Here is a 14427-nt window from a genome sequence, read left to right on the forward strand (position 1 = left end):
CTAGTATTATTACATCTAAGCAGCCAAGAATTTACATATTATAGTGGAACACAAAATGGTCGATGCCTTCCTTTGCTTCTTCACAAAGAACACATCTATTCACCATTCGGAATCCCCTTTTCTGAAAATTGTTAGTAGTCAGGATCTTCTGATTATTGAAATTGTTGAGATTGAATGTTGGAAACTAGAGCTTCGTACTGGGTGCTACTGAATGTGTGGGAGAGAATTATCCCAAACGATGTTTTATTTCAACTTCAAGAGGTTCTTCTTGAAGTTCCACATTAGTCCACATTTTCTTCCGAATTATTAAGTCAGATCTTCAATTTATGTAGTAGGATTTGGACATTTCAAGCCATGTTTTTGCAATTACAGGTCATGGCAGTTTCCAGCATCACAATCGAACTTCGTTATTGTGTTTCTCGTTAGTTCCAATGATAATTTGCCCCCCTCTTTCTCTGATCAATTTGCGCTTGGGTCTGCTATCTACATTGGAATGCGCATTATGATTTTCATTATGGATGTTGAAGCTTACAATGCTTTGGTATTTCTGCATTAGCATTTGGTGCAGTGATCACACAAGGTTGTTGAAGCATTCTGAGATCTAGTTATTCTACTGCAGAAAATAAAATTTGACATATGGAGCTAAATCAGAGCTAAAAGCTATGTATGCGGATAAGTAAGTTTTGTTGAGTTGCATTGGCAAAACTATATTACCTATTCATGTGAAGTGATATGAAAGCCAGACAAATAATCCTAATGATCAGCTACTTGGGATGTTGGCTTCTCCTTGCCTATATTTTGTGTTGATCGTCTATGTTTTCTTTCTCACCTAACTTGCCTGTAGCGCAACATTGAACTTGTACTGTTGACTTGTATATCGTTTCTAAGTGCTACGTCGCAGAGTTTTCAGGCAAACCTTAATCTTGCCTTTGTATTATCGCTTGCTGTCGTATCCTTTACTATATCTATTAACATTAGTTCAAGCGTATGCCTTTTATTTTAAAAAAAATATGTGATGTATTAATAAGGGTTATTCATCCAAGGGATTAGAAGAAAATGGGATAGTTGAAGGAGAAAAAGTAATGCATCATAAAAGTAGATTGGGAAGAAGTGGTTTTATCTTTACAATTTTAATTCTTTTATGTTACATTTTTATTGGATATCTAGAGTTTTCAAAGGTTTTTCTTATGTGACAAAAGTGACAAATTCTTATTTTACAAATATAATATAAAATAATTTTAAGTCTTTATACTTTGCATGTATATGGTGTATGATAATCTTAAGCTCCTAAAATTGAATTTTCCTTTGAAAATATTATCAATTCTTTTCTTGGTTATTCAATTACAAATTGAGGAAGATCTTGGTTAATTGACTATATATTTTCCTTGTAGTATAGTGCTACTTTATGGAAGTACAAGATTTGTTTATCTAATGTTTCTCTTTTCCTTTTTGTTTAACTAATAGTTAGAATAGAATATGGTTTAATTTATTTTAACTTATTTATTTATATTCTCTAATGTTTCTCTTTTTCTTTTTGTTTAACTAATAGTTAGAATAGAATATGGTTTAGTTTATTTTAAGTTATTTATTTATATTCTACAATTCATTGTTCATTCGACAAGTATGGCTACTTTGTAGCTTGTTCTTTTAAAATTGAATTTCACTTACATGTGAGAAACACTAAAAAATTTCATATCAACCATCTTGTAAAAGACAATATGTCTTTTGTAAATCATCTTTCAATAATGAGAACAAGATCCCAAAGACCTTGGAAGAGACAAATTATACCCTTCATTCTTGAATGTTTGATTGTATGCCATTGGTGATCAAACAATTCTAACACTAGAAAGAGAAGATACTTAAAACAAAGTTAAATTGTCACAATCAAAATTATAATATTTCTGAAAAATATGGATAAAAAATAATTTAATATAAAAGTATACTAACATGGAAATATAATTTATTATAATTTAACATGGGTAAAATATAATTTAATATGGAAATTTTTATTTATTTATATAGACTCACTATGTAATTTCGTTTGGAAAACTAACATCATCAAATAGCGAATCAGGTGATACTCAAAGCATTAGATATGAAACTAAATGTAACACGTCTTCATATACCGGCGAATTTATCCAGAGCCGTAGCTTTTTCTTTATTTCCTTTATCGCTGATAATTTGTTTCTTGAAATCTGAGTATATGAAAGGCTTGTAACGCCTCGGATTGTCATCGTCCACAAGCTCCACAGGTGCCCAGATTTCCGTTTCCTCTGGAAACGTAGTGAAGAAGCCAAATGAGATTCGATCTCTCCAACCTTTGTAAACAACACGATGGTCTGCGCTGCGGCATCTTCCGTTACTCCACGCCTGCAAACATATTCATCATATATTCATCCCCAATTCTTATCAGACTGTAATATTAAAAGAGATAATTTTAATGGTAAGCGGGGAGAAAATATGGTACCGTAAAGGAGTCCCCCATATTGACAACAAATGAATGAGAGAGAGGTTTGACGTTGAACCACTCGCCCTCCTCAGATCGAATCTGAAGGCCTCCCACATCATCTTGGTAAAGAATTGTGAGGCACCCGATATCTGTATGGGAACCGAGCGTCTCCTCTCCCATGGATAATTTTCCTGATGAATAGCCGTTTATACGCAATACTGATCCGCAGTTCTCAAAGTGAGAGTGGTAGAAAGCGTTGGCATCTAACCCCAGGCTTGCAAGAATTACTTTTGTGATTCTGTTTCCGAGATTTGATACAGACAAAGAGTATGCTGCAATCGTTTCGCTGCAGAACAATAATACAAGAATTCTAATTAGTAGACACCGAAAAATGAATTAGCATTAAACTGAAAAGAAGGACGATTAACGAGCATACCAAAAAATTGGGTTTCCGTCGGGGTATATCTTTGCACACAATTTCTCAACCAAAGCTGGATTTGACGGGTCTGGAAGGCGAAAGCCCTGAAAATTTGGACCTCGGTAATGAGTCTCGAACACATTACCTGTTGTTAAGATTCTCTCTTTCACCTCGGTGGGCACGGCTAATAAATCTCGGCAAACATTCTCAGCCCTTTGCAGGAGATCTACTGGAATTCCATGGTTGACAAGAAAGAAAAATCCCCATTCTTTGCAGGCCTTTCTGAGTTTGGCAAGGAGGGGTTGATATCGAATCTGGTTCAGATCTTCACCGTCCAAGTCTTCAGGAAATTCAGAGATGTCAATTACAGGGAGATCAACTTCAGGTAAAATTGGTTCAAGGGGTGAAGGCATTATGTATTTTGCTGCAATAACACAAGAGCAGATGTGAAGTGTTTTATGAGTTCACGCATAAGTTTCTTCCTTTAAATACCGTCATGCAGAGGTGGAATATTTAGGCCTCGCTTGGACTTATTGTTAAAAATGATTCCCAACTGAGAGAAGCCTCCAAAGTTAAATCCTGTAGCGGCTAAAGGAGCAATTTTCCAGACTGAGACAACGAGATATCTCGAAGCGATTGGTTTAAAAATACAAAAATACATAAAACCTGCATAAAATTATATTTAATTTTAATTTAATATAGTATATTTATGTTGAATTTTTTTCATTAATTATTCCAATTATTTTATTCACTGTTGTTTCATTAAATTTAAAATAAAGATAATGCCTAGGTAAATATGTTACATCATGTGATAAGAAAGAAACAACTACAAGTCAAAATTGCGTCTGGTCGATGACCAAGCAATGGAATTATTTGCCATTAAATTAATTTTAAAAATATATACTTTTGAAATGTGAAGCCGTTACTGATATAAAAATATAAAATAATTAAGCAAGTGACGAGAGCAATGACGAATTGTAATTTATGGATTAAAATAGAGCCCCGTGATAACATCAAGAAGTAGATATGTTGTGGATAGGAGAGCTCCGTTTTCAATAATAATAATAATGATGATGTTGATCAAGAGCTCTGTTTTCAATAATGATGATGATGATGATGTGATTTATAATTTCGAGATTTATCTTGTTTTTTGTTTGATTTTTTTTCAGTTTCTATCAATCAAAAGTGATTATTAATTTTGTACCAATCAAAAGTGATTATTATTTTTGCTTTAAACAAAAAACTTGGTATTTGTAAAGTTGATACTTTTTTTTTTTTCAATTTTTTATTATTTATAATATTGTAAATACAATAGATTTTTCTAAATAGACATATAAATTTTCATAATTCTTTTTTATCTCAAAATATAGATAATAAAATCAAGTATAAGGACTTGATTCATTTTAAATTAAATTAAATTAAAAATTAAATACAAATATTTCTATTAAAAAAATAAACCTAATAATTATGTGTATTTTTTATAATTATATTTTATATATGTTTTTTATTAAGGGTAAACAGATTTTGGGGGAACCAGAAACCTCGTAAACAGGTTTTGAAGGGATTCGAAACCCCACAGGTTTTGAAGGGATCCGAAACCTTCAGATTTTACCAGGATCTGGAACCCACATAAAAATGGTGCTAAAAGAAAAGAATATCGACAAACCAACATCCAAGCCACAAATAGGACACAGAGCGTCCCAAACACAGAAACAAGGGTTTTACAAGGCTTCCTAAACCTACATAATATTGGGGTTTTGAAAGGCTCCCCTAACCTTCGTTGAGGGTTTTAGATTGGCTCCCAAAACCAGCAAACAAGGGTTTTCCCAGGCTCCCATAACCAGTAACATAGTCCTTAGCTTACCAACAAAATAACTAACCCTTAACCAAAAACCATCATTGGCCAGACTAGGCCCTTTAAAATTGCTAGCATCCAGCATGCTTGTGGAACGAACAACACTCCCACAACCAAGAAACAAGAGATATTTTATATATGTTTTAAAATCATTCTATTTTTTAATACTTTTTTAAAATCATAAATTTTTAAATCATTTTAATACATACAAAATGATTTAATAACTTTTAATCATAAATTTGAATATTTTTCATTAAGTTATTCAAAAAATGTTTATTTTCACTTTTATAATTGTTAATAGTTATTTTCTTAAAAATAATTATAATTAATATTACATAAATATTAAAAATAATATAATATTACACTACAAATTAATAATTAAATTTGAGATGTAAAACTTGAGTTGACCTAATGGTGGAGAAATTGTTCTCTTGAAAGAGAGGTTACAAGTTCAAATCCCACAAGGGGGTGGAGTATGTACATGTTATTGGCTTTGGCCCATTGTCGATCAGAAAAATAAAATTAACTTTGAGATTAAGTGTATTATTACAATTATAATTATATAAAATTTCTAAATTAAATTAGGATTATGCTTTTAAGAAAAATATATATTTTCATTATAAAAATTGTGTTATATTGTAATCATCATGTCAAAGCCATTCCCTATATGAACTGAATTACCTATTTGTTAAAATCAATGATTCAAAATCGAGGAAAAAAATGTAAGACTATAGAAATAGAAATAAGTAGGTGGTTCGCTTCATATAGGAATGCGTTCGACATAAAAATATACATTTTTATATTATTTATTAGAAAAAGAACATGCATAAATTTTTTTTTATATTTCACTATTATCTACTTTTAGTCAAAATATCTCTTAATATTATTTCTTTTATTAGAATATTCTATCTTTTGTAAGTTTCATAAAAAATAAAAGAAAAACTATTGAGAAAGAAATAACCAACTTTATTTAATTCTAATTTGTCTTCTTTTTCTTTTTTTTTATTATTAAGTTAATAATTATTTTAATTATTTATGTCTTTTAATAATAATTAAAAATTATTATAATTAATTTAATCTATAATTATTTGTCTTATTAAAATTTTAATTATGATAAAATAATTATATTTTAAATCAAAATCTTTCTTTTATTACTATTCATACCTATTAAGCTAGTAAATATTAAACTGAATATGTGAACAATAATTGTAATCCTTCAATTTGGACAAAACAATAGAGATCAATTATGATGGTTCTTAAGTAAGGTTATAGACAATATAAATAGTGAAACTTAAATGCTAGTGTCAATTTAAAGATTTATTGGAGAGATGAATAGAATATTATTCATGTAGCACAATATTGTTGTAATCCAAAGATATCCGTCATATCTATTATGGATTCCCTATTACTAATGTATAAATGAAGAAGTGACAAATGGGTATCATTACAAAACTTTAATCAAGTTTGGTTTTTATACTCATGGATATTGGTAATCTATCATGTAGATATTATAGAAGTGTATACCATATCATGATTATAACAACAATATAAACTTGATGACCTCACCTTCATCATAAATCCTTAGGAATGGGTTGTGATATAATGGTGTCATGTTGGCTGTAAATGGTACCTTCCAATGTGTTAGTGACATGTTTCATTAGAGTAATAAAGGAGCTCAATCATATAATATGATTCCTATGAGGTGTTGTTTATTCCTATGCACTAGCCAATAAAAGCTTACATGGCTTTGCATTACAAAATAACTTTCAAGATGTGGCAATTATTAATACAATAAAGAAACTTCATGTTAATGTATACACTATATGGCATGGTGTCTTGGACCAATGATTATTTATGGTTCGTGCAAAGTATGAGAATTTTGTTAAGAAATCAACCTAACCTCAGTGTCATGGGGATGAACCTTTACGATATAATAAGGAAAATGTAGTAAGAACTTATTGTAACCAAAAAATATTAATTTGAACAACTTTATATTGAATTTTAAGGGAAACAAGATGACAAAGAGTTATAGACAAATTCTTAGGTATAAGATAACCTTATATAATGAATCGAGCATAATATATAATTAGTATGAGTCTCAACTCTTGGTTATGTAATATTATGAGGGTGACTTGTATAGTGGCACTATAACTACACCTTACTAAATATATATCTAATGCTAAAACTTTGTACTTTGATAATCTCTTAATACTGTGGTAAAGGCTTTATGTAATCGAAAGGTCTATCAACCTCTTAAAGATGAGATCTTGGATATATGAATTATCATGTGAAGTGAGGATGGGTACTATAATTAAATTAGATTTATTTTATATTAACTATGTTATTATGCCTAGTTTATGTGTAGGGATTTGATTTGGACAAGTTGTCCTTATAGGTGCTCATTGTCTAGTTTGTGTCATTAAAGACAGGTTATGATTCAACTTTGCTACTTATTTAATAATAAGATGTCACAACTATGACCACATAATATAAAGAAGTTGGAGATAATCAGAGTAATGCCCATTCTGACATTGAACCAATACATTATAGTAACATCATACATGTGTTCTTATTGTTTTCTTTACATTGTCTTGATTCGTTACTTGACCATCCTTGGTTCCTCAAGGGTAATAGTATGTCAAGGATTGTGGAATCATAGGGTAAACATCCCACTCATGTATGAAATAGGGTTGACTTTCTTTGCACATTGTTAAGCAGTTATCATAGTTGATAATTAGTGAAAGGAATCCTAATAGGTAGCTATGAAATTTGACTACCATTATTTGATATGATTAGATAATGTGTGGTGTATATGTGACTAATAAACTAATTGAGTTGGAAAAATATTAAACATAACCATATTTGTCAACTAAGTATTTGAAAAGCCTATTGTAGTGATAGTACATGTAGGAAGCTCATTTAATGTTATTTTATCTTCCATTCTAAATGAAATAATAAGACATTATATAATTTTAGAATGGTATTTGGTCTATTGGGGTAAGAATTTTTATTAGCCCCTATAGTGTATGAGCATTAGTATAGAACGTATTATATGTATTTCAAATGGAACTACATTCCTATGAGTTGGTGTGAACTAAGGTAGCTTTTGTTGAGTAGTAGGCCTAGCTTAAAAATCGATATGATGAAACTGTGCACAAGAAAATTGGTTAGAATCATCACCAAAAACCAATTGAACACATACAACAAGGTTATCAAAGAAAGTAAAACAAACTAAAGGAAATCAAACCAATTTTACTCCATTCGATGAAGGCCTCGTTGCTCCTTCTTTCTTTTCTAATTATGTTGGTATTTTGGCTCAATGCATTATGCATTCAAACGAAGCAAGGGAAAAAGCGTGATACAGAAGAATACTCGAAGATATGAAAATGAAAGAAAAAGTGTGACAATAATCACATATGTCAAGTGTTCAAAGTTGTTTAATAAGAGGAAAACAAATCGAATATATAGAGGAAGAAGATCAGAATGGACGGTTATGATCAAAAAATGTTCAACGACTCATGTTAGTCAGGAAGAAGAGTTAAGCAGAGGTAAATAGGAAACCTTCATTTTTGAACAAAAAGCAAAAAGATAAGTTTTTATTTTCGAAGAAAAAGAAAAAATGAGAAGCTTTCATAAATGGAAAGCGAAGCGAGGTACGTTTTGGAAGGTTGAAGAGTTAAGTGAAGAAAGGAAATGAAATGGAAATTAATAATTTTTTCTCATTTCCAAATTAGCCAATTAAATAAATAAATAATTTAATTGTAATCTTAGGATAAGAGGAGTAAGTGAATAAATTGATTTACCTAGGAAGAAATGTTAATAAATATGACATGACTGAAATGAAGAAATTGATGAAATAATTATAGGATTCCAACCCCAATATCGAATTAGGCCCAAATTATGATTGAAATAAAATGATTGATAGGCAATAATGACAAAATTGATGACAATTGACAAGGAAAAATGATCAAGGAGACCATAATCGAAAGGTGTTTTGAGAAAACAAGGAAATTGATAATGATGATAATGACAAGATGATTGAACACAATAAAGGCAAATGAGATGTCTAACATTGCAATTGATTTAAATTGATAATGCTGATTGATAGAAGACTGATGGAAATTGATTAAAGATAATAAAAAGGATTTGATAAAAAGATTGAATAAATTGATAATTAATGACTGATTAATTATCAATAAAGGTTGATTTAGGACCAAATGTTCAAACGATAAAACTGCCAATCATGATGATGTAGAGCCAAGTATGATTGAATAGTTTTGTTAGGGTTGGAAAGGAATCATATAGAATAGGAAGAATGACCCAATTTCGATACATGATTAAAATCAAATGTGACATAGAAGACATGTTAAAATTAAGGTTTAGCGACGCAGGCATAAACATATTTTTAGCATGTACATTTTTCCCTTCTTTGAGACAATGCGATTATGAGCATTGTTTCAAATAATAATAATGTTGCCCCAGCGATAACGAGGTATATGGGTTCCCCCTCAATAAATTGGGCAAAAAAATACAAATGAGAGACCAATTTATCGACATGTCGACATATTAAAGAAATATTAGATGAAGAAAAAATCAGATGATGTAAAGCTAGTAAATGATGAAACCTTGCTTCTTGAAGTGCACATTATGGAATAAGAGCCTTATTTTGATTTAGCAAACTGGATGCAATGCACCTAACATGGAAGGTTAGAGCGATAATGCAATCCCTTTGCGTAAAACAAACACATCGCAGACAAGGAACACGTCAAAACATTGTAAGACATGAAGTGTGTCAAGGGTCAAGGTATGTGTGGCGTTCATAAAGGGAATGTACTTATCACAGATACCTAAGACATACTTGCCCCAAAATGCTAGAAACACTCCACAAACATAAGACAAAAATAAGAAAAAGGACCATGAGCCATCCCAATCACTCTAAATCACTCAGTGACATCATTGAGCCACATAGGAACACGGTCAAAGCCAAAGATAAATAAATAAAAAGATAAGACTTGTAAATTCAAACAAGTCAAATTTTTTTTTTGATCTTCATTGTCAAAAGTTGATAATGTTGTGATGAAGGGACGATCATGTTGTCTGGTTTCAGGGAATGTAATACCCCGTCTAAGACAAGATACAATCTGGTTTCGAGTATACCACACCTTGTATAAGGCCCATAATAATGTTGACATAGGACTGATAATGTTGATGTTGATCATTGATTAATGTGACAGTTAAATCAGTTTGAATGCTTGGTTGATTGAACAGTTCATATGTTGATGCATGATTTCTTTAAGCCCAATGTTTAATATGTTTCTATTTGACGTCTGCTCAAATGCCTATCTATGTACAAAGGGGACAATTTATTGGTGAAATGAAACAAAAGCGATTGTTTTTGGATTTTTTAACGTTTTCCAATTTTTAGGATTTTGAACTTTTTGATTTTTTTTTTGTGCTTTTTTTCAAGACATTTTACAATTTTTTTAAATTATTTCAGGACATTTTCTTAATTTTTATTGATTTTTTTCAAGATGTTTTGCAATTTTTTTAAGGATATTTATTTGCTTTTAGGGATTTTTTAAGACTTTATTTGATTTTTAGGGATTTTTTCAAGACCTTATTTGATTTTTAGTTATTTTTTTAAGACTTTATTTTTATTTTTTTTGTATTATTTCAGGACTTTATTTGCTTTTTAGGGATTTTTTTCAGGTCTTTAAAGGTTATGTACATGTCATATCTTTCAAGTTGTTCACAATCATAACTCCATCAATTAATCATGACAATGGATTTAACCCCAATTAAGGTCCAAAATATGTACAATGACTAGGATAGAAAACATATGTATAAGGATTTGTAATAGATAGGAAACAGATATGGATGTTGACCAATCACAAGCCTGGATAGGGACACTGGGTCAAATCGGAATGGATAGGCATTATAGAACTATTAGTATATATAGGTCGAATCAAGATAGATGGTGGAGTGACGACCTTGCTACACGTGGCACCTATTTGCCAGGTTTTCACCATGGTACTTGCCCAAAGCACCTCTTTGCGGTTTTTACTAGAGGGCGAATGATTTTTCCTTTTGTTCTTTTTTCTTTTCTCTTTCATTTTTTTTTTCTTTCACACAAGGCACCTGTTTACTAGGTTTTCACAAAGGTGATATATTTCCTTTTTAATAATTTTTTTTTTTTTTTTTGTATTTTTCATCATTTTAAACTATTTTTTACTTTTTTATTTTTTATTTTTTTAATTTATTTTTGGTCATTTTTTACTTTTAGCAAAAAATGGACACATGATAGGATATGAATGGAGCACTCAAGAATCTTGCTATTCAGAGAGTAGCCTTGAAGATATACCATGACTTTTAAAAGTATTTCTAAAAAGACGTTGGTAGGATAATGACATTGAAATGAGATGGAACTAAGGATTTAGGCCAAGGATTGGATCAGAGGTATGGAAGGATGAAAATATGCATTGGATAATGTATAGGATATTGGAAGAATTGGGATTGAGTATATGAAAATGTTGGCAATATCAATATTGGCACACACCTTGAGGGGTGGTGGACTAATGGAGGAAAAATGGATTTGAGATATCGGGATTTTGATGGAAGAATAGTCGAGGATTTTGGGCCATAAGGACCGAAAATGGATGAAGGAGGTGATGGAGTAATAGGTTTGGAAAGTTTGGATGGAGGGACAACAATTTTGGATGCCACTTCAACAACAATCTCTCATTACAATCTACTAAGGGTTTCAAAATGAATCATCGCATAGTCTAATTAGGGGATTGAATGAACAAAAAATTCTTATTTCATTTTATAAGGTGTTAAAATGAACCCCACAATTTTCATATAGCCTTTTAAGTAGGGCTATAAATTGGATAGTTTATTGATAATTTGTGCAACATATTGGCATTCATGGGAAAAATATTTCATTGAAACTACAAATTGATTTGGTGTAGGCCGCAGTCAAAGAATTTCATCAAAACTGAGTGTTTGCAATTTTGAGAATAGTTGTACACTTTGTTTTCTAAAGGATAAAGAACACCGAGTTTTTTATGTCTTATTTCATTTTGTGTGTGTGTGTGTGTTTTTACCTTTAGAGAGCCTACCTACCGATTTTCCTGACACTTCACATAGGCATTGGTGAGAGGGAACGACCCAAAGTGGTGACAGGCTAAGATTAAGCTCTTCCAAACCTCTCTAAATAACTATGTTTGTAAGAAACATTATAATAAACGGGTGCTCGAATGGCATAGTGACAATTAAATTCACCAGATCTATGCCCACCTGAACAGATGCCCTGACTAAAACCTCTTATGTTTAGAGACCAAAATCCCTCTATTTGTTGACTAAGGCATTGTGATACATGCATGCCAAAGAAACCTCTCATGTACCTCTCAATTAGAGATATTAAATTCTTGGGAAGTGATTCCCTTTGAATTCGAAGCTTGGTATACCCATAGAGGTGAGCACTATGGAGGGGAGTCAATGCTACCAAGATTCTAACTATCTGGTTGAATGTGGTATTTTATGGTAAGAGGATTAAATAGATATTTTCCTTGACAACCTTAGGAAATGTTGTGAAGGTGAATGATTGTTTTGGGTCAAATTCCACAAAACATTTTGTCTTCTATGTTCGCCAAAAGTTGAATTAAAAACATGTGTCACAAAAAAACATTTTCAAGAAAGTCCAAACATTCTCCAAACCAAATTCGAAACAAGGTTCAAACAAAGGTCCAAAATTTTGTCCAAGTATTCATTCAACATTGGAAATACTTGTCTCAAAATACATGTCACTTAGGGTTAGACTTTGCATAGTCCAAACTTAGGTCCTAGGACATAATCATTACTCTTCTTTTTAGTCTATTTCATTTGTAGTGTCTTCATTTTGCACTTAAGTTAAAAATAATTTTCCCTATGTCTTGGATTGTCATTTTGCATACCCAAATTAGGTCCTCACTTAGGTTACATTTTATATAATCATTGTCAATACCTAAATTAGGTCTTCACTTAGGTCATACTAAATAAAATCATACATTTGCATTTACATCCTTGGTCTCATAGCATTAGGTCACTGGTCCTTAGTCATTTAGTTTCATAACATTAGGTCATATCACTGTCCCAAAAGTTATTACATTTCATAGATTTAGGTCATATCATATAACCCTAAGTCATATCATTAGGTCATAAATAATTTTGTCCATATCATAGAACAAGGTTTCATTTACACCCTTAAGGTCTCTTCACAACTTAGGTCATTATCAAATCATACCTTCGGTCCATACCTTAGGTCTTTGTCACAATCATTTTTTGTTTTTCATATAGTTCCAAGATTAGGTTCTGTCAAAATTAAAAATTAAAAACCCGGGATTAAACCCTAAGTCATTGTTAGGGAGTCTTGACCTTGCCCAACATTGTTCCTTCTTGTCAGCAACATCATATTGTCAAACCTAGCTTAGTATCCAAGCGTATAGGTGTGACATTGTGATTTTGTCCTTTTGTCATTTGGTCCTTTGTCTCACTATGGTCTAGAATTCATTTCAATTTCCTAAGGTGGTGTCTTTAGGTTTGCATTTCAAAGGTTTGTCCAAATCTTGAAAACAACAAAAAACATAGGTTGCACTTTCTCCCTAGTTTTTATTATCGTTTGCTAAGGGTGCATTGATTTGCATACCCTTGTCACTCTAAAAATTCAAAATACCAAAAGCATAGGTTGCATCGTCATCCTTTTATGTTGCATTAGTTGCATAAATTAATTTTAAAATCAAAATCCCCAAAAAATCTTGCATAGTGGTATGCCTGTTGAAACAAGGTCTAAATCCAAAAAATCACACGAATCAACGTATCAAGCCATGCCTTTTTCGATGGAAAACCCTCAAAACATGCAAGCACAATGACAATATCATACTCTAGCAGTTAATCTAAATGTTGGTTCGACAAGTAACACTACACCATAATATGGGACAGTTGAATTGGGGCCACCACCATATTAGGAACCCATATTTGTACTAATGCAATCAGGATTTAGAAGTGCTCCACCAACACCACCAAGCAGTGCACCATTTGAATTTAATCAATTAAACCTACAACATGGCACACAACCTCAAATGACACATGAGGAATAGACCCTCTTACAAGGATTTGGATCAAACCATGATCTTCAACAAAAAACTGAACCAAGTAACATGTCAGACTCTTCATCAGATTCTGATAATTTCGATGATATTCAAATGTTCCTTGATGATCCTAAAGTGGAGAGGAAAATGGATAAATTTTTCAATAAGATATTCAAGATATTTCCCAACAAGTATTGAAATATGATGGATTCCGCTACAACTTCTAACAATGTAGTTAAGGTTCAAACACAACATGAAGTTGGCAAGCTTTTGAGTTTTGAACCTCATCCAAATGAAATGAATGCACAACAAGAGGTCCCAACTACACTACTAGAAAAAATATAGTTCTAAATATTTGAGTGTGATTATTCACACAAAGGCAACATTTGAAACGGTTAAAAACCCATTGTACAACTCTACGTCATATCCATAAGATCAAATAGCAATGGAAAAACATTGGTAAATCAGCCATATCCAAAGATATCACAAGTTCTACAAAGTGGATCACAATCACAAATGCAAGAGAAATTTACATCTAGAATGCCTAATGTCCTAGATGTTCAAACCAATTATACGATGC

This window comes from Cryptomeria japonica, chromosome 8 (genome assembly GCF_030272615.1).
Source record: "Cryptomeria japonica chromosome 8, Sugi_1.0, whole genome shotgun sequence".
Taxonomy (NCBI): Eukaryota; Viridiplantae; Streptophyta; class Pinopsida; order Cupressales; family Cupressaceae; genus Cryptomeria; species Cryptomeria japonica.